The sequence below is a fragment of the Canis lupus genome, chromosome 14 (genome assembly GCF_048164855.1).
Source record: "Canis lupus baileyi chromosome 14, mCanLup2.hap1, whole genome shotgun sequence".
NCBI lineage: Eukaryota > Metazoa > Chordata > Mammalia > Carnivora > Canidae > Canis > Canis lupus.
Genome location: NC_132851.1, coordinates 21,451,814 through 21,478,185, shown reverse-complemented (window position 1 = coordinate 21,478,185; position 26,372 = coordinate 21,451,814). Strand labels below are relative to the sequence as shown.

Here is a 26,372-nt window from a genome sequence, read left to right as displayed (position 1 = left end):
GACGCTATGTGATTTGCCCAAGGTCACACAGTAATAAGTGTCAGAGCTCAGGTCTGAACCAAAATAGTCTAACTCTGGAGCCTGTTCTAAGGAACTCTACCAGTAGATCTGCCTAGTGCCTTTTTTGTCTGTGATTATTAGCATTTTCAGGGACTAAAGAGCGTATAAGCAAAGCAGGTAATACATCTAAACAGGAAGCTCTTTGTATTGTTGAGATACATACACCTGGTGTGTGTATGAACACTATATACATTGTGTACAGTTATAAAGTACATTGGGATGGGAAACTTCCCACCCACTACAGGGATCCCCAGAGAATCATCATTTGGCTTTGCTTGAACTTTAAGGTCAGGCGAATAAAAATACTAATGGCCAGCATTAAGAACTGATGCTAATAATTGCTGTAACTATGGAAACAAGCTGGATACAAAGGACAAAAACAGTTTTTGAAAAAGAATTAAGTGCACACACATACACATACACGAGTGTACGCTCACAAGGTAATGAGTAGGTTTGGGAACCCAAATAAATTAATTAAGGCTGGATAATGGAGTAGGGTGGGGCAGAAAGAAATATAAGCACTGCATTTCTGGTAATCTATAAAATATGGTCTAAGGCTTTTTTGTTATTTGTTTTGATTAAAGAAATGAGACTTGTGTGTGTGTGTGTGTGTGTGTGTGAAAAATCTCTGTGATAACCATCCTTATAATTGAAAATAGGATGCTTGCCTTCTAAATGGATATAGCATAAAAAGCATAGCTTATATAGGAAGAAAAAGAAATAGTGGAAAACACCAGGAAACAAAAGAACACTAACAATAAACCCCAAAGTGTCTACATTATGGTAAATACATAGGTTTACATTTTTCTCTTAACACATAAAATATTTCAAAGTGGATTAAAAAGCAATAGGCAGTAATTTGCATTTATGGCTAATTGAATAAAATTTGTCTAGTCCATTATTGCATTGTACACTGTTCTATTATATCTTCTTCAATTACCTTGAAGACAGATGTTATTCACTTTGGTATTGCCCATGGATAGTTGGTATATGGTTGGTACTAAAATACATGTGAACTGATTTAATAATAAAAAAGATAATAAGTGGATAACAATGAGAAAAATAGCATGGGATCAAAAAGTGTTGTATACAGTGGTTTCACTTTGATAAATGGTGCAATCAGTGGTGAAGATATAATAGATTCAAAACTTTATGTGCCAAAGAGCATCGCTATAAAATATATGCAGCAAGAACTGTTAGGAATACAGAGATAAATGGGTGGTAAGAGGCTGAGCTTTGTATCAGTCGTACCTGGATTTGAATCACCGCTCTGCTGTTTACCAGGTTGGGCCAATTATTTATCTTTTCTGAACCTCATTTTCATCAGCTACAAAAATAGAAATAACCTCATTGTTGTGAGGATTGCTTAAGGGAATGTAAGTAAAACACTGGCCCATCAGAGTTAGCTTTTCCTCCCCACCAAGTCCTTTACCTTTTGAAAGAGGAGAGGAAGGAAAGGAGGAAGGGAGGGAGGGAGGAAGGAAGGAAGATAGGTAGGTGGGTAGGTAGGGAGGGAGGGAGGGAGAGAGGGAGGGAGGGAGGACATCTTCCCATTTTTATATTAGTCCATTACATTGTGTTATCCAACTTTTTGATTTTGCTAGTCTAATCGGTGAAAAAAACAGCATGGTAAGTTTGATTTACATTTCACTTACTTTAATGAGGTTGGGTATCATGTTGTAGGTTAAGAGCCTTTAAATATCTTTTCCTGTTTATATATTCTTTGCCCTTTGTTGTTGTTGTTGTTAGGTTGATTAACTCTTGTAGGTATTCTTTATAGTTTAAGGAAATTATCCTCTCATTAGTTGCAAGTATGTCTCTTGTTTGTTTTTGGACTTTGTTTAGTGGTACTTCGTTTTTTTCCATAATTTAAAAATGTTTATATAGTCAAATTTACTAATCTTTTTTTTTTCAAGGTCATTCAGGTTTTATGTCCTATGTGGAAAGGGCTACTTCACCTGAAGATAATTTTAAAAGGTCATTTTTCTTCTAATATTTGTATAGCTCTCTTATTTAAGTTTATATCTTGGTCCATCTGTAATTTATTCTTCTTGTTGAAGGTACATTGTTTTAAAATCCCCTGTACATTTTATGTACTGAAAACAAGTTGGACTCTTTATTAATACCATGCCGTTTGGTGTCTAAATTAAAAGTGGGGAGACCAGGCAATGAGCTCCAGATATCTGCCAGGTGGTTGGGGAAAGGAGGAGTATATTGGTTCTGTTATGAAAAAGACCAGTATAACTGTGAGTTACAGGGAGGCCGAATTCAGCTCCTCCAGGAAGAAAGAACATTTTAACAATTATAGAGTCCAACAATAGAATTCTCATCTTTGCTTGAAGTTTTCTTGATGGAGTAGTAAGCTAACCATTTTTCTGAATATTCCAGGAAGCCTGCATTCCTTTTTTCTATAGTCCTCCATCTGATTTTTCAAGAAGAGCTTTACATTTTACAATGAGCTTCATTACCAAGCAGTTCATGGGAAATAAGTACATACAGGAATGAGAGGTGTAGGACTCACAATGGTGCCTAGATATTGAAAGAAGTTTTGTGAGAATCATGTACATGCTGGAGGTAGAAGTTTCTGAAATCGTTCAATGTAGTACAAAGAGACTGAGCTTCAGAGCCAGCTCTGTATGTGCCTATGTACCTCCGAGTCTCAGTGTCCTCATCTAATAAATAGGGATGTCAGTCCTACTTACCACAAGGGATTGTTGTCAGGCACTCTTGAAAGGTTAAATGCTCAATAAATATTAGCTATTTTTATGTTTATCCTGTTTAGGCAAAATTCCATTGCCTAGTTTTGTTTTGTTTTGTTTTCCAGTAAGCATTTCCTGAGTACCCATTGTATACTAAACAACGTATTGGATTCTGGGGCAAACACAAATAAGGTTAAACAAGGAACTTGTCCCCAAAGACCACAGCTTTAGGTTATACAGAGGTAGGGACAAAATGTTGATAAAATCCATTATTAGATCAGTAAAGCCCAAAACACTGTACAGTAGAATCTAAACTAGAGAAGAAATGGCACACATGGTGGAGTAACTTATGTTGGCAGCGAGCCTATAGATGAATAGCAGCTGGGTTGCAAAATCAAGTGGAGGCCTTCACCCCACCCTCCAAACCAAACAGTCCCCTTCTTTCATGCAGGTAACAAGAGATGACAGCACAGGGATCAAACCCTAATGCACAGCCTTTCATGAACCCCGTCCCTCTTTTCATCCTGATTAGAGGATAAAGGAAATGGGTTTCCTGGCTGGTTTCATCCTGGTAAATGTTTTGCCTGCTTTGCAGAACCACTATCCTAGTTAAGTGCAATTTGCTGGACCTGCAGTTGGTTGAAAACAGCAGGGTCTTTGTCAGGGAAAAGAGCTGTAGTGACTGGGAGGACATTTATAAAAATGCTGGCATGTCTCATGCTCCCTGCCAGCTGGTACCATTGGTGCACTTTTATATGTGACTCTTGAAATTCCCAATACTCAGCCCTTAAGGTACAGGACGCAATGAGTAATCAGATTCAGTTCTCTGGGATCCGTGGTAACGGTGGCTTCTAAACGTGGGTATCATCCTACTGAAACTGAAAAAATTCTGAGAAGTTGGGAAAAACAGGTTGCTTTTGAAAAAGTATCTGAGATATCTTTGTAAAGGACTGTTTGGGTTCTTTTCCAGTGGTTTTATTTTTATTGAGGACCAGTAGTCTATAAGTTGAAGGTCACATGTCTTTTTCCGTTCCAGCTACTGTAACAAAATCCCACAGACCAGGTACCTTATGAATAATAGAAATTTATTTCTCACAGCTCTGGAGGTTGGAAATCTAGGATCAGGGCGCCTGCATGGTCAGATGAAGGTCCTCTTCTGGGTTGCAGACTTCTCAGTTGGATCCTCATAGCAGAAGGAGGGGCAAGTGTTCCTTCTGGGGTCTCTTTTTAAGGCACTCTCATGACCTAAGCACCTCCCAAAGGCCCCCTCTCCTACCATCATTACCTTGGGCATTAGGATCTCCACATACAAATTTTGGGAATCAGTCCATTGCAACATGGATAGCTGGAACCTAGCCTTTATGTGAATCCAGTGTCCCATTCTGAGTTACAATTTTAGTAAAAAGAAACCCTTCCACTAAAAGTCTCTGGTTGCTCCACGGAATGTACTATACCTATTTAGAATTCTAAGTATAAAGATTACATAGTGGTTTGGAAGCTGCAAAGTGATGAGTTTGAAGAAGCCAGCTCCAGCTGCATCTACGTTATGATCACCACTATATATATGGAGAAGGTCTAGGAGAGAGCTCTTCAATTAAATATATTTGATGTACCTAGGTAATGGAATATGTTCAAAGATTTCTTTTCCTTTTAAAATTTTATGTGCTGTAAAAAAATTAATTTAAAAAATGACTTAAAATAGAAGAACTGTGTTTGGGTAAGGCTATAGGCCACCATTTGTTCTCCCTTGTGGGCATGGTCCAGGCCAGCTTTTGCATATGAACCTGAGCTTCCTATTTGCTACTCTGGAGAGTGGCATGGAATACCTGGCTTTTCTTAGAGTTTAGTGTAGGAGTGGGGTAACTATGGCCTATGGGCCAATTCTGGTCTCCCTCTTCTTTTTGTTTGTTTATCCACCCCGGAGTTAGAGTGTTCACTATTTGCTGTAGCTATAGGTGTCAGAGGCTAGATTTCCTTTGATGTCCTTGTTTTTGTCCTCCCCGTTGTCTTAAGTTTCCCTAGAGACTCCTTTGGGGGTTGGATCTGAGCCTTGCATTTCTTTTCAGTTCTCTCCTGTTATTATACAGGAACCCTGTTGATGTGGTATGACATAGGGTCAGCGAAGGACTCTGTTATCTGGTGATTGGGTCTCAGTCCTCAGTGAGTTTTTAATCATTGTAGATTTAAGAGCTTTTTAATTTCTTTTTCTGTCTATATTTTTTGTCCATCTTTCCTGTTGGGTTGACTAACTTTTGTAGGCATTCTTTATAGTTTTAGCCTACTATTAGTTGCAAATATGTTTCCCATTTGTCTTTGGGCTTTGTTTATGGCTTTTTTTTTCCATGTGGAGAATGAAAAAAAAAGATCAATAAATTTGATTGTATAAAATTCTTCACAAGTGCTTCTCACAAGTTTTTTCACACCATCGGTGAGACAGGAAGCCAGAAGGGGCTCAAGTTGGGTATTTCCTTTCTCTCACATCAGTTATGCTCTGGTAAAACCCTAGTCAGTGGTTTAGACTCTGGTAAAATAGTTTCCATTGAAGGCAGGTCTTGTTAAGGAGAACAGAACTGTCTGGGTATGTTTCAAAATGGTTCCTTTACCTTCCCTCTGCTGGAGGCATGAGGAGAATTTCCACCAATCTTCACAGTGAGAAGCTATATGGAGTTCCTTAAGATAAAACCCAGGCTATTGTAGGGACCCCTCAAGGCTAGGCTCCAAGAGTTTTTAATCTCTCAATATCCAACAATTAATAATTAAAGGATAGTTAAGTATTCCTCCCCAGTGCTGGCTCCAGCAGAGCTTCTATTCCAAGTAAGATGTGATTCTCTGTATCTGCCCATCTCTCTAGTTTTGAAGGGATTGATTTGCTTTGTGATCTCAGTTCTCTAAGGGACCTAAGAAGAGTTGTTGGTTTTCAGTTTTTTAGATTTTTTTCTTGTTGTGCGGATGGGAGTGATGACTTCTGATCTCTTTGCATGTCAAATCAGAAACTTAAATTCACCATTCTTGTTATGTACAGCCTGTGCTAAGAATGGTTTCTGTATTATTAAATGGTTGAAAACAATATTTCGTGACATGTAAAAATTATATCAAATTCACATTTTAGTATCCAAAAATAAAATTCTACTGGGACATAGTGACTCTCATTCATTTGTGTATTGTTTAATGGCAGAATGGAGTCATTGTGACAGAGACTATAGCCAACAAAGCCTAAAATATTTACCATCTGATGCTTTACAGGAAAAGTTTGCTGAGCACTGGGTTAACCCATTCTGGTCACGAGTCCTGGGTAAGTTCAAATTCTTTGGTGTTATGCTTGAGTTGAAAATCAACAGTTACTGAGGACCTACGAAGTGTTGGAAAGGATTATTACATTCAGAGATGAGTGAAGACATAGACCTGCCCACAAGGAGCTTATAGGCTTGTGGGGTATACTGGAGGGCCAACCAAATAAGCATTTATTAGACTGGTTCAGAATGAAAGACATTGGAGTTAGTCTCGGACAAGAGAGAGTCCGTGGATCCCAGCCTAAGGGCTGGATCTTCTTAGGAGCACCAAGGACACTGCTGCAGTTTCTGACAGAGCAGCAATTGTTAACTTTACGGACTCCCAGTGATAGCTGTGGTCCCTCAGTTTTATAAAGCCTCTTCTGAATATGCATCACTATGTTCAATGTGATTTTTAATTCTTAAGGTATCAAGAAGTGACTCCCACTTTGGGGAGGAGGTGGGCTCATTTGTGAAATAAGGATTCAAAGCAGACCGCCAATCTCATCTCAAGAAGTCATGACTAATGGCCAGGGAAAACTTCTAAGTATTCATAAACAGGTAGAAATGCTTGAATAGTTTTAGGTTGGTCTTAACTCTGTTGGCCGTGTCTCCACCCACTCTGTCCTCTGAACCCTGCTTTGGGTTTCATGTAGAAAAGAGGCTAAGCCACAAACTGTTGAGCTTGTGTATATCCTCTAATACTGGGTGGGTCTATTATGATCTCCATCGAGAATAGGAACTCGAGAACTCTTGGCCACAACTGGTTATAAACTCCTTCATTCCTTATTGTTATGTACAACAGCTGTAAGACATCAGAAATACTTCCTCATCTTAAGTGGGTTGATGCTAAGGAGGGTCTGTGCTGGCCTTAAAGAATAAGATGGGTGCAGGCAACAAGTAGATACACAGTCTAGATTCCCTTATTCATTAAAGACAACTTCCCTGAGGAAAGTGAGGTGACCACACTAGCCTCTTGAGCCCCCTTTGGAGGCCATAGCATTAAGGTTTGCAATCGAGTAGTAGCTGTGAGTCTGTCTGGCTGTCCTCCAACTGTAACCCTGGCAGCATGTTCAGTTCTATAAGGGACCTAAGAAGAGTTGCACACTGTGCCATGGTTTGGCATGGAAACAAAGGTAAATTCTCTTGCCTCCCTCTTGTTTTTTTTTTTTTTTTTTTTTTTTACCAGAGTGATTGTGCAATCTCCCCAGGAGGTCTTGTAAGTGGGCCATTGCCACATTCTCTCAGTTGTTAATGGGGTTGGAGATAATGAAGCAAATGACCCATGCAGAAGTGACTGAGGCACAAATGAAGGGCATGTTCTTGACCATCTTGCAGCTCTCCTAGAATTTAGACTTCGGAGGAGTACCAAATCAGTGTGCAGAGATCACCTTAATTGAGAACTATGTCTTATATTCTTCCTTAAATATGTCCAGAGGTGGGTAACTCATGCCCCCATCTCAACCTATGTGCATTGGGGTTCACTAATGATTATGCTAGGGTTCTTGTGGTTGCAAGTGCAGAATCCAACTCAAACTAGTTTGGAAAAAAAATCAACATTCTTTAGCCCTCTTGACAAAACTTGGGAAGGGTAGGTTTCAGGGGTGAGCAGAATGGAGGTTTGAATACTACAAATCGGTCAATTTCAGTATCTCCAGCCCTCTCCCTGCCTTCTTTACAATCCTCCTTCCCTCTCTTCATCTGGGATTTTCTCTGCTCTTCTTCATTCTTTCAGATTGGCTTTCCCCACTTAGCAGAACACTCAGCCCCTGGAGTAACTTCCCAAACTCCCATGTACATCCTGCTTCATGATTATAAAGAGTTTGATATTTGTTCTTTCCATTTCCTTTGTTCCCTGTGCGGAGGAGAGACCTGGATCACTTAACTTCCATCGAGTGTCTATACCTCTGCAGGTCACAGTGGCCAGGAAGGAAGGACGCCCCCATGTTGTGGTTGGAATATGGGAGAGCTTTTCATAGATGAAGGGAAGAGGATTAGGCCAAGGAAACTAGAAATGGACATTAGAAACATCTTGGGGGATTTGGAGTGCTTTCATGAATAAAAATCTGGTTGCTCTACTTCTTAATTTTACCCTCCTTTGAAACACAAAATGAATTAGTTCTTTATTCTTTGTGACCTTTCAAATACTTGAATACAGCTGCCACATCTGGCCACTTAGCCTGATTCAACAATCTCCTGGCCCAGGTGTCCTGTCTCTGAGTTACTCTTCACTCTTCTTTTGAGCTCCAGCAGGATCTTCTTGGACTCCTTCACTCTTTTTCTTCAGCCTCCTCTTCACCCTGCCATTGTACCTCACCCTGCTCCCATCCCCACAATTCCCCTTAATCATTGCTCAGTGGCCTTGGCAGCTGAGAACCTATTACCCAATATCATGTAGGAATGTGGTCCTTTCAGTAGAAAACAGGTTTGGGGACCTGATAGATCTGTTTTGAATCCATCTTTCCCCACTGAGTGAAAGTGTGACCTTGAGAAATTGAAAATTAGCATTTTGCAATGTTGTTAGAGGATTATGGACTAATGAATACCTACCCACCTTGTCCCCAGCCCAAAGCCAGGCATTTGAGAAAGCACCAATAAACTGTGGCCATGGTTACTGTCAATTCTGACATCTCATAGGAAAGGGATATGTAGTTAGAGACCTCATATTCCATCCTGTACCATGGAGCAAAAGATGAGATTCCTCCTATATAGAAAAGACAACTTAGATTCCTCCTATGTAGAAAAGACAACTTAAAGATGTGACTGAACTGTACAGGCAGGCAAAAATTGGACCTTGGAACTTAAATTTCTTTATCCCTCAGGCCTTAGATTTTAATCTCTGTGCCACAGGGAATATAGCAGTTGATTTTCTCTTTGCTTTCTATCTCAGGTCCTAAGCTAATTGTCTTGAGGAAAATAAAAGCTCCATTACCTCAAGCTAGGGAATTGGACAGAATGTGATTTCCATCTAGGTCAGCTACTATAGACCCTAAAAGTAGAAATGATTCTTTCCTGGGCTTTACTGCAAGTGCCAGCCCAACTTGTTCAACCCAACCGAAGAAAGATGGTTTTCATGTTATTACTTTTACGAGGTATCTTGCATTTGTGGCTCTCCATGTGTTGGCTCTAGCTTACTTCTCCAGCTTTAACTCCTTTTACCCTCTTATAATCATCTTCTGCCCATTCAGATAAGGTTCCCAAAGCCTGCCTTGTGAATATAAGCACCCTCTGAAATTTTCCCACATCATTACCCAAGTGGGTGTCCTGCACCAAAATAAATCTGTCCACCTTATGCATCCATCCATCCATATCCATCCATCCATCCATTGAATAAATTATAATATTTGTTCTCATCTATTCTTATTGTTCTAATCCAGTACTAGAGATGCTGATATGAATAATATCAAGTTTCTGGCCTCATGGAGTCTACATTTTAATGAAAGAAACAAAACAAACACACATATAGATACTTTGATGCTGGGTGCATTAAGTATTATTTTGAAAACTAAAGCAAAGATAGAAAAGAGAAAATGATACTGGGGTTGGGGAGAGGGGAGGGAATGACTATTTTAGATAAGTTCATCATGGATTCTGGAATCTTAACCATTTGGAGGATTGGGAACTGGAAGGTTATCTAGTCCAGAATACCTCCTAATTTAGGGATCTCTTTGACAGCATCTCTGAAATATAATGAGCCATAGAGATAATATACCATTGCTCTTAAGAGCATAGGTCTTGGAATTAGATTAACCTGGGTCTGAATTCTAGCTCAATCACTTGTTACAACTTCCTTCCATCTCAGAGATGTGATTTTTAAATTTTATATATATATATAATATAAATATTTTTACATTTATATATTATATATAATATATAAAATTAATGTTATATATTTATATGCTTATATGTATACTTATATAAATGATATATAAATCAATATATTTTAAAATATATAATTAATATATTTTATAGATACATATATGTATGTATATTAATTATATAACATTTATTTAAAATAATATATAATATATACATATGTGTTTGCTTTTTGCTAACCCCAGTGTTTCTAGGAACTTTAACTTAACCAAGTAGCCTGACCTGAGATCAAATTGGATTTTTCATTACCTTTTTGTCTAATGAACCAAGTAAACCTACCCTTCTACTAGGCATGGCTTTTGTTAATTATCTTTTTAAATTTGATGTTCTTTTTTTCTTACTTTGCGTGTTGTTTTTAATGAGACAAATACATGAGGTAGTGTTTCAGGGAGGTTTGTAGGCAAGAGCAAATGAGATTGTCACCAATAATAGGTAGCAGATTGTAATGCCAATATTCCCTAGAACATGTTAAGTGACACGGTGAGCAGTGTGCTGCGTTGCCCCATTTGTGGTTAACTGCTTTAAGCTAGAACAAGATGAATAAATGAGAATGGGTGGGAAAAGCTACCAGATTATAATTGCTGACATTTATTGGGCACCATTGTGAGCAGACACTGAACTAGACCCTTAACCTGATATTTCTTTTAATCCTCATACTCTTATTATCCTCATGTTATAGAAAAAGGAATAGAAGCTTACAGAATTTAAGTAGGTAGCTCGGGATGATATAGCTAAGAACTAATTGAACTGCTATGTTGAGAACTTGTTTTTATTTTTAATAAAATATTCTATTGGCGTACACAAGGGAATAAAGCTTTAATCATGAGCCAGATGCATGAGGGAAAAGGAAAAATGGGGCCAGCTGTAAGACCAGACATTTTCTTCCAGTGCCAAGAATAGTATTTTCACCTCTGCAGGTAGAGACACAGTTGTGGGGACAGACCTCTTACATACAAAGCCTAACTTTTAAGATGTACTTTGTATGGCTATCTGAAAGAGTTGTATAAAAAAGTGGAAATAAACACATGTAAGGAGTCACTTGAAGGGCTTCATAAAACCCTCCTGTCCCAAATTACGTCCTCTGCCAATGTGTCATGTCTAAAATTCTTTTGTTAGTGATAATACCCTCATGTGGTTTTTCAGGTGTCCTGTTAATGTGGACAATACATTCACAGCCTATCAAATTTCATCAAAATTCAATTTGTCTTTTCACATTTACTCCCAGTGTTCCTTACCCTGAGATCACTTCGGGCCCTCACTTGACCTTCTGCTTATATGCCGTCTCACTTCTTTCTCCCCTCCAGCAGAACGTCTCCATTCTGTGACTGTCCTTCCTTCTTTTGTTCTCCAAAGCTGCAGTGGGTGATCATTGGTTTGTCATTAGATGGAATCCCTTAACCCTAGACGAGGAATCCTTTCCTTAGGAAACACCGTTGTAATGTTGAAGGAACTAGCTGATTCTGTGCATTTGGGATGCCTGAATTGTAGTTTGGGTCAGAGGTCTGGCTGCAGGGAGGGGGCAAGGTTCTTTTCAATTTACCAGAAGCCTTTCCACATTCTTAAATCACAGCTCCCTTTGCTTATGCATCAAGCTGGTTCTGCTTGTAAAATAGAAGCCAGCTCTTCATTTTCTGCCTGACGTCTCATGACAGATGGAAATGTCCCTTCTGCTTCTCATCCTTATCTCTCAGCATCCTTCTTCTCTGAACAAATGAGCATTCGTGACCCTTTGTGAGTCAATTCTGTTTAAACAGAAGGCCAGATACACCTTGGTGTATTCAATTATTTTATAATCAGGTCCCTTTTCTGCAGCTTCTTTCCTCTAAGGGTCAGAGCATGCTTTACAAACTGTATTGGCAACATTATCAAAAGTCAGAGCAGTGACTGGCATTCGAGGACTGTGATTTAGGAGAGAAGAAACATGAAAAGATGGATTTGATTTTGGTCAAGGAATGATAAGCACCTTGTGGGTTACCTGCAGAGGGTGACACCAAGGGAAACCAGATCAACAAATAAATCACTAATGAAAGAGTTTCAGTTGGTGTTGGGGGCAGTTGGGACCCCACCGAGTTGTTTCTTGTTGCAGACACTTAGCAAATCTCTATGGATTGATTAACAGTATAACTGCATTAATTCACAGTAGTTGTTCAGCCCCTGGTATGTGCCAGACACAATATTTGTCCCACCCTGGGCATCCAGAGGCTTGGGATGCTGCCGTAGGATGCAGTAGTGAATGAATATGCCATACTGTTTGCCTTTAAGAAGCTTATGTGTAGACCTATGAGATGAATAAACATGATAAAGATGATTAGAAGAGATGAGAAAAAGAAGCAAAATGAAGATGAAATCCGAAGAGCAGAAGTTACAAACTGGCATATTTATAATGGCCTGCTCAGAGTTTAAAAAGTAAGTGTTCTTTTGTCAATATTGAAAAATTGAGAGATCATACACACACACACCTTAGATTTTGAGCTGCTTTTGAAGAGCTCAGATCTACTAACATTAGCCCAAATTCCCATTGTAATGACTAGTTGAAGCTGAAAAGCCTTTTAGGTAGGACAGACTGTCTCTGATTAGACACATCTTCCCCAGCCCCACCCAATGTACAATACAGCCAGGTTCATTTATACACAAGTGACCCTCTTTTGCAAATATACCTCTTTGCCTGTCTAGCGTTTAAGTTGAAAGTTTGCTGCTTTGAAGTGCAGGAGGGAATGAAGAAGGAAGGTGTCAGTCCTATTTTGAGAGGTGTCAGAGAGGAAGTGACTATTGGTGTTGTTACAAGCTAAAATGTTAATTACATGGAAAATGGTGGATGGATTTTCCCCTACAGAGGAGATCTGAAAAGGAAAAGCAAGCAAATGCCTGGGAACTGTGAGCTTTTGCCTGGAGCATAGTGTTGGGGAAGGGATGGGAGAGAGAAGGAAAGATCAGACCATTGTGGGGCTTTGCTGGGCAAGCTAAGGAATTGGTGCACATTTATAGCATCTTTCTCTCTGCAACACCCTCTCCCCAAAGACACTAAGACGATGAATTAAAATTCTAAAAATGAGTTAAAGATAAAGCCACTTAGTTACTAAGGCCAGAATCCTGAGGCATTCCTTGAGTCTTCTGTCTCTATCCCTTCATGAATTTATTTATCAAGCCCTGCCAGTTCCACCTTCTAAATATTCCTCAATTTCCACTGCTCGCCATCTTTATTCTGTTGTGTTGACTGCATTCCTTCCAAGGCTCTCAGCAGTTCCCAGATGTGCTGCTTCTCACCTCACGGCTTCCCACATGCTGCCTCCTTGCCTAGATCTTAATTTCCCTTTGACAAGCTTTGGCCCACCCTTTAGATTGCAGTGTAATTGTCACTAACTCAGGGCACCTTACCCTGACCTGGCCCCATTCTCTACTCCTTCCTCCCCCCCACAAGATTAGGTCTCCCTGTATATGTTCTCAGAACGTCCTTATGCATCTCCACCCTGGAACATATAACAGTTTTATTACTTGTATAATTATCTGCTCAGTGGTTCTCACCATCTCTCAACTGTAAGCTCTGAGAAAACAAGGGCAAGTTGCATCTATCCTGCCTATTGGGTCACCTGCCCCAACCCCAAGCAGGTGGCACAGTGACTACTGCACTGTGTCAGCAGCATTGTCACTGTGGAGTTACAGTTGTAAAATAATGATCAAAAACAATTGCTTGGCATGGTAGTAATACTGTGGTATAGTAATAATTGCTGCCATGTTAATTACTGAGGAGTAATGACATTGTGGCTCTGTGAGCAAAGGGACCTTGTTTATATTTTCATTCAAACAGCAAATAATGAGGCTCATTCTGTGCCTAGTTTTGTTTTAGGTGCTAGGGATAGAGCAGTCTCTGACTTTCTGGGGTGTATTTTATTTTATTTATTTTATTTTATTTTATTTTATTTTATTTTATTTTATTTTATTTTACTTTAAAGATTTTATTTATTTATTCATGAGAGACACAGAGAGAGAGGCAGAGACATAGGCAGAGGGAGAAGCAAGATCCCTGCAGGGAGTCCATTCTGGGACTCCATCCCAGGACCCCAGGATCATGACCTGAGCCAAAGGCAGAGGCTCAACTACTGAACCACCCAGGGGTCCCTATGGGATGCATTTTAATAAATACATAAATGAAGGAGAAAGGAAGGGATGAAAGGAGGGAAGGAAAGAATAAAGGAAGGAAGAAAAAGGAGAAGGGAGGGAGGAAGAAGGGAAAGAAAGAAGGAAGAATTATTACCCTAAGTAATGGAATAAGTTGTCTCTGGTAGAGAAGTTTGGCCTGGAAAGATCACATGAGATTTCTTAATACTTCTTAATAATGAAAATCATCAGGTCTATGATTGATTTATTTGAAAAACTGAAACTGGAGGTTTCTGTTCACGTCCCGTGATTGCTGGAGATTTACAAAGTAAAAACTTTAAAACTTAGAAAGAACCATTTGATGGCTTTCTCTTTTGTTACTGTTGTTGTTTTTTTATTTTTATTTTTTCATTTAATAGCTTTCATACAAGGACTTGGCCAGCCTGTACATCTAAAGAGGAAATAGAACCTAGACAAATGAGGAGTTCTCCAAGTTCACAAGTAGGCACTTGGCAGACAGGGATCCTGAGGCCAGCACAGACCTCTCCATGCTATTTCAAGCCAATGGCATGTGTGGCAGCTGGTAAGCCACCTCTCGGCTTTCAGTGGCAATATAAAGATGAGAAAGATATTTGGTTCCCAATTTCCCCTCAGTCTGTTTCAGTTTTCTTCTTTACAAACCTATATCAACATATTTTCATAAGACTTTCAGAATAACCAAAATACCGAGCCATCAAGCACAAGAGAGGGCCTCTTCACAGCTCACAGACGACCACAAGATACTGCCAGAGAAGTAGAATAAAATGTACTTGGTAGATAAACAGAAGGAACGTAGTGGTTTATGTAGAGAATATTGATCCAACTCTTGACATGCAAAGATCGATAAATTTAAGTAGTCTTAAAGAAAAAAAAGATTTGGCTTCTCAGTTAGCAGTCTGGTCAACTAATAACAGACAATGAAAGGAATAATTTAAGACTTAAGCCTGAGATGCAACTAGATTCTGCAACCATGCATGGAAGAAAGAGAATGCTTATGCTGTCTCTCTTACTTCCTCCTGCAATCATGGGGCTGTTGGAGGTTTGCCCTAGCAGCTAATTTAAAAAGTTGGGGAGAACAGATCATTGGAAGTACTTGCTAGGTATAAGCTCTGACCCAGACCTCCTTGACTAACCCCTGGAAGGCTGTCCTCTGAATTTTTTTCAGGCATTCCCTTGATTCAGAGTTAAAAAAAAAAAAAAATCAAGCAAACTAGAAGATAGTATTATAACCAATGTTAGAAATAATAATATTTTTATTACTTACATTTATCTTATTAGTAATAGCTAGCCTTTACTATTTTCCTTTTGGGTGCAAAATACTGTACTACCCACTACATATATAATTAGTAACAATTACGAGGTCAGTACAAGGTTGGGAATATTATTTCTAATATTTTTAGAAAAGGAAAATATAAGCGCAGAGAGATAGGTGTAAATGCCTCACTTGGGGTCCTGCAGCTGTGAAGTTACATGGCTGGGGACTCAGATGCCTGAGGCTGTTGTCCCCACAACATGCTCTGTAAAACCAGAAGGCAGTGAAACAAACCTAGGTCTGTCTGTCTGTCTGTCTGTCTTTATTTATTTATTTTTAAAGATTTTATTCATTCATGAGAGACCGAAAGAGAGAGGCAGAGACATAGGCAGAGGAAGAAACAGGCTCCCTCCAGGGAGCCTGATACAAGACTTGATCCCTGGACCCCAGGATCATGACCCAAGCCAAAGGTAGATGCTCAACTACTGAGCCACCCAGGCATCACAAGCTAGGTCCTTAATGCCATTCTAGTCTATTGCTGGGCACCAAAGTAGTAATAACAGGATCCCTGGAAGAAATTTTCGTCTTTGATTTTTCTTTGGAATTCTCTGCCTTGAAGTTACACAGTAAATTCAAGAAACTGTTTTTCCTTCCCTGGGCGGTTCCAGAGCCATCCTGTGGCCTCCTGATGCACAAATTTGGCTTTCCCAGACAGCAAATCACTTCACCATCCCCCTTCCTCTCTGGTCTTCACGATTCCTGCGTATGCCAGATGCTTCAGAAAACAAATCCTTTGTGTTGAATTTCCAGACCACAATTCCCAGACCACGGAAGGATGAGGACCGAATTTTTTGTGTTCCGTCATCTTTATTTCTGTGCATATATTTTTAGAGCAAGTTAAAAAGGAGAGGGAGGAAAAACCCACTCCCAAACAAACAACTCCCTGATCTAAATACAGAGAATGCAGGAGTCTTCACGTTCAGGGGAATGGGACAGGATGTCAGCTGTTGCTACAACAGGCAGAGCTTGTTTGAATAGAGTCAGAGTGTAACTTCTCTAAGAGAAGGCCATTGGATTGCCAAGAAGGGAGTGCAAGGTTTGGGTGACTTAGCGAAGTGAACAGGTATTCTTTTGCAAGCATCCAGTAGTTAAAATTCTGGCAAACAAGTCCTTTCAACATCTCATTCAACAGAAAATGCCTAATAACGTATAAAATGTATTTCTTGTGGGGAAAAAAATAGAGGGAAGAAGAGGGAAAAAATAATCACTTTTTGTCTCTCCACACAGAAACAACTACGTTTAAATAATCGGTATGTTTTTCTAGGTTATTTTGTTTGTATAAGTACCTATGGGAGCATGGATATGCTGATATATATTTTTAAAGCAAGGATAGGGCCACACTATATATTCTGTATTGTCACCTGCCTTTTTTACTTTAAAATATACCACCACAGACATCTTTATTGGGAAAAAAGAAAGAAGAAAGGAAAGGAAAGGAAAGGAAAGGAAAGGAAAGGAAAGGAAAGGAAAGGAAAGGAAAGGAAAGGAAAGGAAAGGAAAGGAAAGGAAAGGAAGAAAGGAAGAAGAAGAGGTGGGGAGGAGGGGGGGGAGAGAAGAGGAAAAAAAAAGAAAAAAATTCATGATTATTCTTCATTGCATTAGAGTACATCTGGAAGGAATGAATATAAAATAGTTGTTGACTATATATGTTGCTTTCTACTTACCTATTACAAAGTATCCATGTTGACATACTAAATCTTTATTCAACTCTTAATAATTTTCTTAGGGTAAATTGATAAAAGTGGCTGAAAGCTCTGCATATACTCATGATTAAACTGCCTTTATATGCTCCAGATTAATCTATGTGTAGCATCTATTAGGGTTTGGTTTGTTCAGGAAAAACTCTACCAACATTTTAAAAAATAGTAATAAGATTAAAATTAAAGGAAAACGTTAAACCCATTGAGCAATTATAGCAGTACATTTATATTTACTGATAAACAATGGAATTAATGCCATATCAAACATATTAAGAGTAACTGAAAAGTTATTTTGTAACTGAATGAGTGAGATGATCCTTCTTCTCCAGAAGAGTCGGCCCGCAGGCTGGAAGAAGGACCAAGACAAGTGACAGTTCATGATCATCTCCTTGTGTAGCTCTAGGAACCCGTACATCTTTCTAGTTCAGGGAATTGCATTAACATTGATCTTTGCTTAAATGGATCTGTCTGCTTTAAGAGGGAAATGAGAAATACTAGCAAATTTTTAGTGTGAGAGAAGTAGATGAACCTTCTTTCAAGGCTGATTTAATCAGCTTCTCTTCCTAATAAATCTGGAAATAAATGGAAGCAAAGACATGAATTTCCCTGGCACATTACCTTTTTGTAGGAAGGATTTCCTGAGCAAAAAAAAAAAAAAAAAAGAAAAAAGAAAGCCCGATGTTTCTTTCATTGGGCCCTATGGTATAACAACAGTACTGTTGCCCTGGTCTGAGACATACAAACTAAAACAAAGATTCTAGCAATTTCAGTACCACCTGCCAACATAGTAATGATGACACCCACAAAACTCACAGGAGTCCTGCCCCTCTCAGTGTGCCTCAGTCGCTGGACAACTTGCTGTTAATTTAATGGTGTATTCAGAGATTCCAAGAGGGTCTCAGTTTATCAGGAGATGGAGAATCACTACTTGCACCTTTGCTGCAAATCAGGCTCCATGAGATGTGTGACTTCCTCCGCGGATGCACAGCCCTGTAAATACAGACCTGTGTGTGACCCTTCACTCAGCTTTCTCCTAATATGGTCTGGTTACTCCAGCTTGCATTTACAGCCATCAGTTACCTAGAGTGATGCTGGCCAGGTATCAGAACATTGATCGAGAAGCCAAGGAAACCGTGTCACGTATGTTTTCATAATTACCTCTGTGTTATTTGCAATTTCCAGACTCTGAGTGATAATGAAACATAGTCAGATGCTCGGTGTCATTTTAAGATCTGTGTCTTTTGAAGATTAAGCCTCATTGGGATTGCCCTCACATACTCTGTTCCTATAAATCAGAGGTTTCCTTTTAAAAAAAAAAAAAAGATTTTATTTATTTATTCATGAGAGACACACAGAGAGAGAGAGGCAGAGACATAGGCAGAGGGAGAAATAGGCTCCATGCAGGAAGCCTGATGTGGGACTCGATCCCAGGACTCCAGGATCACAACCTGAGCTGAAGGCAGACGCTCAACCACTGGAGCTACCCAGGCCTCCCAAATCAGAGGTTTCCTTGCAGTACATTTGAACAGAAAGATCCAGAAAGAAGAATTTCTGCTTCCATAATGCAATCACTGAGAACCCAAAGGCTCTGGGCCAAGTGGCCAACTCCACACCTTCCTTAATATTCATAAGAGAAAAAGCAGGTCTTTTAATTTGCATTTTGGGTTATGTTAGTGGAACGACCAGATACCCAGCAGGCAAGTGAGAACACTGGATACTGTACCTGTCTTCCATGAACAGCTCGAGTTTGTTATCCTAAAGGCAGAATGGCTCTATTGTCCTAACATCTGCTCGTAGAACCTCTTGACCTTTTCTTAGGAGTTCTGTTGACTTGAATGTACACAAGAATTACATTAAAAGTTTGCACATATGGTGCCATGTAGAAAACATTGAGAAATTTCTCATCCTTCAGGACTTTTGCCTTAAATTTTAGAACCAAATGGCAGCCCCCACCATTAGCATGCAGTGAGCTTTCGCTCTGGTTCAACAGTGACTCTGTCACATGGTTATGCATACACCTAATGGTCTCCAGTTTCCTGATAAGTGACTATTGATTGTTCCCTTGTCTCTTCAGGCTGCTATAAGAAAAAATTATAAACCGGGTGGCTTATAAACAATAAATATTTATTTCTTGCAGTGGTGGGAAGTCCCAGATCAAAATGCTGGCACATTCTAATGTCTGGTGAGAGCCCACATCCTGGTTCATACACAGCTGTACTTTCACTATGTCCTCACACTGCAAAAGGGGCAAGGGAGCTTTTCTGGGCCTCCTTTATTTTTATTTTTTTATTTTCTGTTTTTGTCATTCTAAAAAAGTTTAATTCCAGTAGAGTTAACATACAGTGTTGTATTAGTTTCAGGAGTTCCATATAGTGATTTCAGCAATTCTATATCTTGGACCTCTTTTTTTAGAGCGCCAATCTCATTTATGAAGAAGCAGCACCTCCCAGTGATTTCAACAGTTCTATCTCTTGGGCCTCTTTGATTAGAGCGCTAATCTCATTTATGAAGAAGCAGCACCTCCCAGAGGCCCCATCTCCTAAAATCATCACCCTGGGGATTAAGATTTCGAAATGGGAATTTTGGTGTGGGGGGGACACGAATATTCAGTCCACGGCAATTGTAAAAGCAAACATACAAAAGGCTTTTTAGTCGTTTGATTTTAAACCACTTTAGTTACAGTATTTCCTGATCCTAACACCTAATAGATGCAATGTCGATGGAGGACAAAAAGAACAAAACAGACTTTCCGATGCAGAATTGTTTGCCCACCTTCGATGGTATCTTTAGAATACAGCATCCTTGCTTCCTCCATGCTTTTCTGTGACTGCAAGGGTGGTTCACACTCTTTTTCTGTAGGTGTCATCTTTCCCTAAATGCATTTTTTTGCATTCATCTTCATGGAAGGGGCAGCCCTTCCTCTGGTGTCCCTCTGCAGGGCAGCAAGAGAGCTTCCTGTAGTTTACCTCTACCTCACTTTACATTTCTTTGGAATGTCTCATTTTTGCACACTTAGAAATCTATATACTTTCTCTCTTCCCAGTCATTATTAAAAACCTGAATTGAGAGTTGCCATAAGTCTGATCGCTGGGGTCACTATTGATTTTACTTGTCCTCTCACTCCTCCCTTCCTCTTGCAAGAGCCACTGGAGAGCCCTGGCTTAGTTTTGAGAAATACATGCTGTGTTTGGGGCCTTCTCTGACATGTATATAGGATTCCCCATCAAAAGCAACAACAACAACAGCAGCAGCAGCAACAACAACAAAAATCTATCAGTCTGATAATTTCCAGAAAGAGGAAGGAAATTTCTTACTCTGAGAGGCAGATCTATGATTCCAGTCTGTGATCATTTAAAGCTCCTGAATGGAACAACCTAATGAAGTGCCACCCATATGTTTTGAGAGAGTTAACAAATATCCAAAAAAGGGGAGAACTTCTACCCCAAAATAGGAGGAAGCTTCTACTCCTACAGCTGGGGCAGGATGCTTAGGGGCATCCTATCAATGAATCTCTCCACCTTCTGTAGAAAAATAAATGACCTCAGATGAATGTGATGCTGTCGAAAACATCCTCCAGGACTGGTGAGCCAGTTACCTGTCTCAGTAATTCATCCCTTACTCAATAATCCTGCATCAGTACACTTTTCCTTATATTTCATGAAAATCCTTTTTATTTCTTTTCAAACCAACACAGCACAATGCCCAGGAGAGGCAGAAGAATGTTTTTAAAGGCACAGATTTCTGCCTTAAAATGTTTTCTTTAAGCCATTGGCCATAAATTATTAGGCAGTGTTTTAAAGCTTGACGGGCAAAGGACTTGTTTTCTCTCTCTCTCTCTCTCTTTTAAAAATTTGAATATCTTTGATTTTTTCTCTTATTTGCACAGGCTTGTTATCTCCAATTTTTTTTTTTTTTAATTATCCAACCCATTCAGGTGTTTATTCTATCTGCCCAGCCACTGTGGATATTTGGGTTTGTGACTCTTGAGTTAAACCCTTACTTTCTCTGGACACCTGGGTGGTTCGGTCGATTGAAAGTCTGCCTTCAGCTCAGGTTGTGACCTCAGGGTTCTGGGAACGCGTTGGGCTCTGCGTTCAATGGGGAGTCTGCTTGTGCCTCTCCCCCTGCTCATGCTTACATGCATGCTCTCTCTCTCAAATAAATAAATAAAATCTATTTTAAAAAAGTAAACTCTTACTTTCTCAACATTTTTTATTTTATTTTTATTTATTTATTTTTAAGATTTTCATGAGAGACAGAGAGAGAAAGGCAGAGACACAGGCAGAGGGAGAAGCAGGCTCCATGCAAGGAGCTTGATGCGGAACTTGATCCCAGGACCCCGGGATCACACCCTGAGCCAAAGGCAGATGCTCAACCGCTAAACCCAGGCATCCCTCTCAACATATTTTATAAAAGGCTGTCTTTATATGTATTTCCTACACATACCCAACTTTAATCTTGACCCTAGGATAGTTTTGAAGAATGAGGAGTTACTATGATGTATTTTTCTCCCGTATAGTTAGGTAAGAGGTGGCAGTGTTTGCCAATTTCCATGGTGTAAACACTCCCACTGTGCTTGTTGCCAGGTACCAAGACAAAGTCATCAAATACTGACTTGGGAAGATATGCACATGATCTGTTATGCAAGCCAGCTCCAGCACACTATTTATTGCCACCATCATACCTATGATCTTGATTTATTTCCTCAGATATGAGCTGATCAGATGAAGAGAATATTTGATCATGGCAATGGACAGAACAAAATACCTAGAGAAAAAGAAAATACATTTTTCAGGCAAATCCTAGAGTTATATAAAATATGAGATCAGCAGTTTTTTCTATACAGAGCCAAAGAGTAAATGTTGTAGGCTTTGTAGGTCACATATACTTTTTAATACATACTTGTCCTTCTTCTTCCTCCTTTTTCCTTTTTCTCCTTCTTCCTCTCCTCCTCCTCCTCTTCTTTCTATGCTATTTTACAACCTTAAAAACAAAACAAAACAAAACTATTTTTAGCATACAGGCTCTACAAATGCAAGCCAAGAGCCAGACTGGCACATGGGCTATATAGCTTGTAGACTCTTTATATAAGAGTAAATAAATAAATCCAAAAAAGGGGGGGGGGGACCCCTGGGTGGCTCAGTGGTTAGGTGGCTGCCTTTGGCTCAGGTCATGATCCTGGGATCCGAGATCGAGTCCCAAATCGAGCTCCTGCGAAGACCCTGCTTCTCCCTCTGCCTATGTCTCTGCCTCTGTGTGTGTGTGTGTGTGTGTGTCTCATGAATAAATAAATCTTTAAAAATAAAAAAGAAAGGTAAAAATGGGGAAGATGCTCAGATTCACATTTTTAAAAATCAGAAGGGGGTAAAATACCACATTATATGGTTACAGTTTTAATCATGTATATCTGAGTACCAATGCAGAAAACATAAATCAGTTACCTAGAGATTTTTAATTCAAAGAAATAAAATCATTCAATAGTTGCCATCAAGACTTGGTCATACATCTGGATATACATCTGGGATATGATCATGTGAAGAAATGCCTCATCAGAGAAAAAGAGCTGTAAGAAGTGGAAGTGGATACATTGAACACCAAGAACATGCATCCTTGTGTGCAAACTCATGGCTTGACATAAGGGTATGGACAGAAGCTGAGAGAATGTTACTGTGCCTAAGTGATTAACAGCTTGAGCTGTGGAGGCACCTGGGTAGCTCAGTGGTTGAGCGTCTGCCTTTAGCTCAGGTGGTGATCCTAGGGTCCTAGGATTGGGTCCCGCATTAGGCTCCCCACAGGGAGACTTCTTCTCCCTCTGTCTATGTCTGTGCTTCTCTCTCTGTGTCTCTCTTGAATAAATAAATAAAATCTTAAAAAATAAAAAAAACAGTGAGCTTGAGCTGTGGATTCAAGTCCTTGCTCTGTTGCTGACTACCTGTGGTGTAATCAGCCTTACAAATCACTTGGGCTTGAATAGTGCTCCTAATTCTTCTCAAATTTTTGCCTTCCTCACAAAGAGGGGAGTGTTGCTATCCTTCCTATTTTGTTGGTTAGGAGGTGGGGGAGGGGGTCCTAAATGCCAAGTGACTTATTCAAGATGGCCAAGTTAATGGAAGAGTTGGGGCTGGCATGAATGAAAAGGATGCAGAACCCCCATTTCTACATCTGTAAAATGGTAGTAATAATTGTAACCACTTCATAATGATGCCATGAAGATTGAGTAAATAGATTTGATGTGTTGATAATGTGTCTGGTGCATCTAAATGCTCTATAACTATTAGTCATTATTATCATCTGACTGCAAAATCCAGCAAAGGAAATGGGTGATGCCTCGTTGAGGGATCACTCTATACAAGAAAGATGTAGAGGTGATAGAGAATCTGAACTTGGATGCTTTATTGTGTAAAATAGAAAATAGAGCATATGCCATGTTCTTGACATGACAGCTTTTCATGGCTCAGCATACATGGAAAGCATGATCAGGGCGTGGCTGCTGTAGACTTCACCTTGTCTTCAGCCATATTTATTTATTTATTTTTAAAAGATTTTATTTATTTTATTCATGAGAGACACAGAAAGAGAGAGAGAGGCAGAGACACAGGCAGAGGGAGAAGCAGGCTCCATGCAGGGAGCCTGATATGGGACTCGATCCCACGACTCCAGGATCAGGCCCTGAGCCAGAGGCAGATGCTCAACCACTGAGCCATCCAGGCATCCCTTCAGCCATATTTATAAGTCATACATTACTCCTCTTCCCTTCCAGCCCTTCTCATGTGACCAAAATTAAAGAATCAAAATTTGAAAAATGGAAAGGGGGAAGAATCCAGTGTCTTGCCTATGGCAAACACAGATCATAGATTTTTTTTTTTTTTTTGGAAAGGAAGCAGGCAGTTGCTTTCCTGTTGAATTTCTTTTAGTCTCATTAGGTGATTTTTCCTGGGACTGGATTGGTTACTCTGGGAATATGGGTTCATGCCTGACTGCATCTTTATCACCCATGCCAGCCCCAACTCTTCCATTAACTTGGCCATCTTGAATAAGTCACTTGGCGTTTATGACCTCCTCTCCCACTTCCTGACCAACAAAATAGGAATGATAGTAACACTCCCCTCTATGTGAGGAAGGCAAAAATTTGAAGAAGAATTAGGAAGCACTATTCAAGCCCAAGTGATTTGTAAATATTTAATACCTAGTAGTTGAGGTAAATGTCAGGAGAGTGTGGAACTCAACATCAATCTTTTTGTTATGAAAGCTCTTGAGATGTGTTTAATCCCAATGCAAACACCGGGGACCCTGAGCTTCTCTGACCCTTTCTTCTTTTCCTTCTTCCACGATACCCAAATATTTCCTATCCAACATCACATAACAGCTCATTTTAACTCCTCTGCAAAAGTTAATTTTGGTTTATCAGGAGCCCTCCTGTCCTGCTCTCCATCCTTTGAGTCCCTAAATACTTGCACAGAAATACTTAGTCTTCCTTGGGAAATTCCCTTTTGTGACAGAAGGACCCTTTTGTGTTTGAACTCAGACTGAATGCCTTTGTCCCAGAACAATAGCCACTGTTGGAATTCCTCTCTTCTCCTTAGGCTAGCTTATTTCCTTGGAGAGGCTGGGCCAATTTCCCTTCAACTTCACAGCCCTGCTGGGTCCTGGTACCTAATGAGACCCTGCATCTGCCACTGTCAGCAGGGCTCCCTGATTGAGGATGCACGGGGTGTAGGAAAATTGGGAAGGGAGAGGGATTATTTTAAAAATAATTCCAATAATGCATGGAGCTCTTTCCAGATTAACTCTGTTCTTTCTCTTGAAATCACAAGAGCTTTTCAGTGAACACTGCTCTGGACACAGTTTCACAGGGGAGATCTGCACCACTCTGAGGATGGCTTAGGCTTCCATAGTTCACTGCTGTGCCCATGTCACACCCACCTCCGCTGCCAGACAGAAGAACAATTCTTAGGAACAATGATTTGCTTTGAAATTTTAGCTTATTCCTGAATTGCAGAAATGGTTGATGAGTTAGGTCTTCTGGTTACTTTTTATTGGAACAGAATGGAGCACAGATTCAGAAATTATTGGAGCTGCCCTCTTTGAATGGAAAAAAAAAACACAACAACCCAAGCAACAATAAAAACGTTGTCATTTTTGCTAAAAAAAAAAAATGAAACAAAAACAAAAAAACGATGGATGAAGTTATGTTAAGTTAGATAGCTTATATTGTATTGAGTCTTGCAGTTTACATAGGGCTTTTTAGGTACCTGATGTTCTGAGGTTGAAAGTGTTTTTTTTTTAGGTTTTTGGTTGATAATATTCAGTGACAGTTCTTGAGGACAGAGCTAGGATGAATGGGGAATTATAAGGAGGAAACTTTCTGTTACATTGAAGAAGGAAGGAAGAGGTGTGTTGAGGGAAAGCAGGAGGAAAGAAATCACTCAGCCTCTCCAAGACTTGCTTTCCTTATTTGAAAAAAAAAATAATAATCTTTTTTTTTCTTTTGTGAGAAAGAGAGAGAGAGAGAGAGAAAGAGAGAGAATGAGCAGGTGGGGAGGGGCAGAGGGACAGGGAGAGAGAGAATCCTAAGTGGGTTCCACCCCTAACTCAGAGCCTGATGCAAGGCTCAGTCTCACCACCCTGATCATGACCTGAGCTGAAATCAAGAGTTGGACCCTTAAGCAACTGAGCCACCCAGGCGCCTGGAAAATAATACTCCTTATCCTATTTTTCACATAAGATTTTGGATCATCTGCAGTAGACTCTAAAAGAAAGTCCTACTTCATCCAAAACATGCTTTACAAGTTTGGGTGGATGTTACTGCTTATATTATGATGATTCGTGACAAGTAGGCCTACCTAAAATTCTTCATTTCCTGGCCTACCACACTGTTAGGTTCCCACTTTCAGGGGTTACATGGTAACTCCTCAGCACTCATCAACACTTCACGGGATTGGTTTAGCCACATGTCTTCTTGGGAGAGCTACCAGGGATGAAAAATGGGATTATACATTATGACAAATGACAGAGGGTTTGGAAAAGTTCTGAATTGGAGGATCACAAGGAGCAAATGAAAACTGCATTGCAAGGATAGGTGGAGAGCATGCTGAAGCCAGATCTCATGAAGACAGACCCTGATACGGTTGACCCTGGATCTTCCCTCAGCCATTAAGAGTATCAACAGCTGCCTGTTCCCCTAAGTGACTTCAGAACTCCAGGGTGTCCCCTGATCTCTGGATAGTGCTTGCAGTTAGGTTTTTCTGAGCTTGTTTTCGTTTTCATTTTTAAAAAAAAGATTTTATTTATTTATTCATGACACACACACACACACACACAC

General features: G+C 39.8%; 1 protein-coding gene and 1 long non-coding RNA gene across 4 annotated transcripts in view; one reads left to right on the top strand and one right to left on the bottom strand.

Moving 5' to 3' along the window:
• The window catches only part of SNTB1 (syntrophin beta 1), a 231,901-nt gene that overhangs the window by 35,428 nt on the left and 170,101 nt on the right, over nucleotides 1-26,372 (top strand). The window lies entirely within an intron of this gene.
• The window catches only part of LOC140603774 (uncharacterized), an 80,510-nt gene that overhangs the window by 22,211 nt on the left and 31,927 nt on the right, over nucleotides 1-26,372 (bottom strand). For 2 of the 3 annotated variants that reach the window (XR_012006757.1, XR_012006759.1), the window contains exons 2-3: nucleotides 21,953-22,033; nucleotides 21,735-21,817 (exon numbers count right to left, since the gene is read on the bottom strand). This is a non-coding gene — a long non-coding RNA (uncharacterized lncRNA). Of the gene's footprint in view, nucleotides 1-16,005; nucleotides 18,041-21,734; nucleotides 21,818-21,952; nucleotides 22,034-26,372 lie in introns of those variants that run through there. The other variant, XR_012006758.1, reaches the window with a different exon arrangement.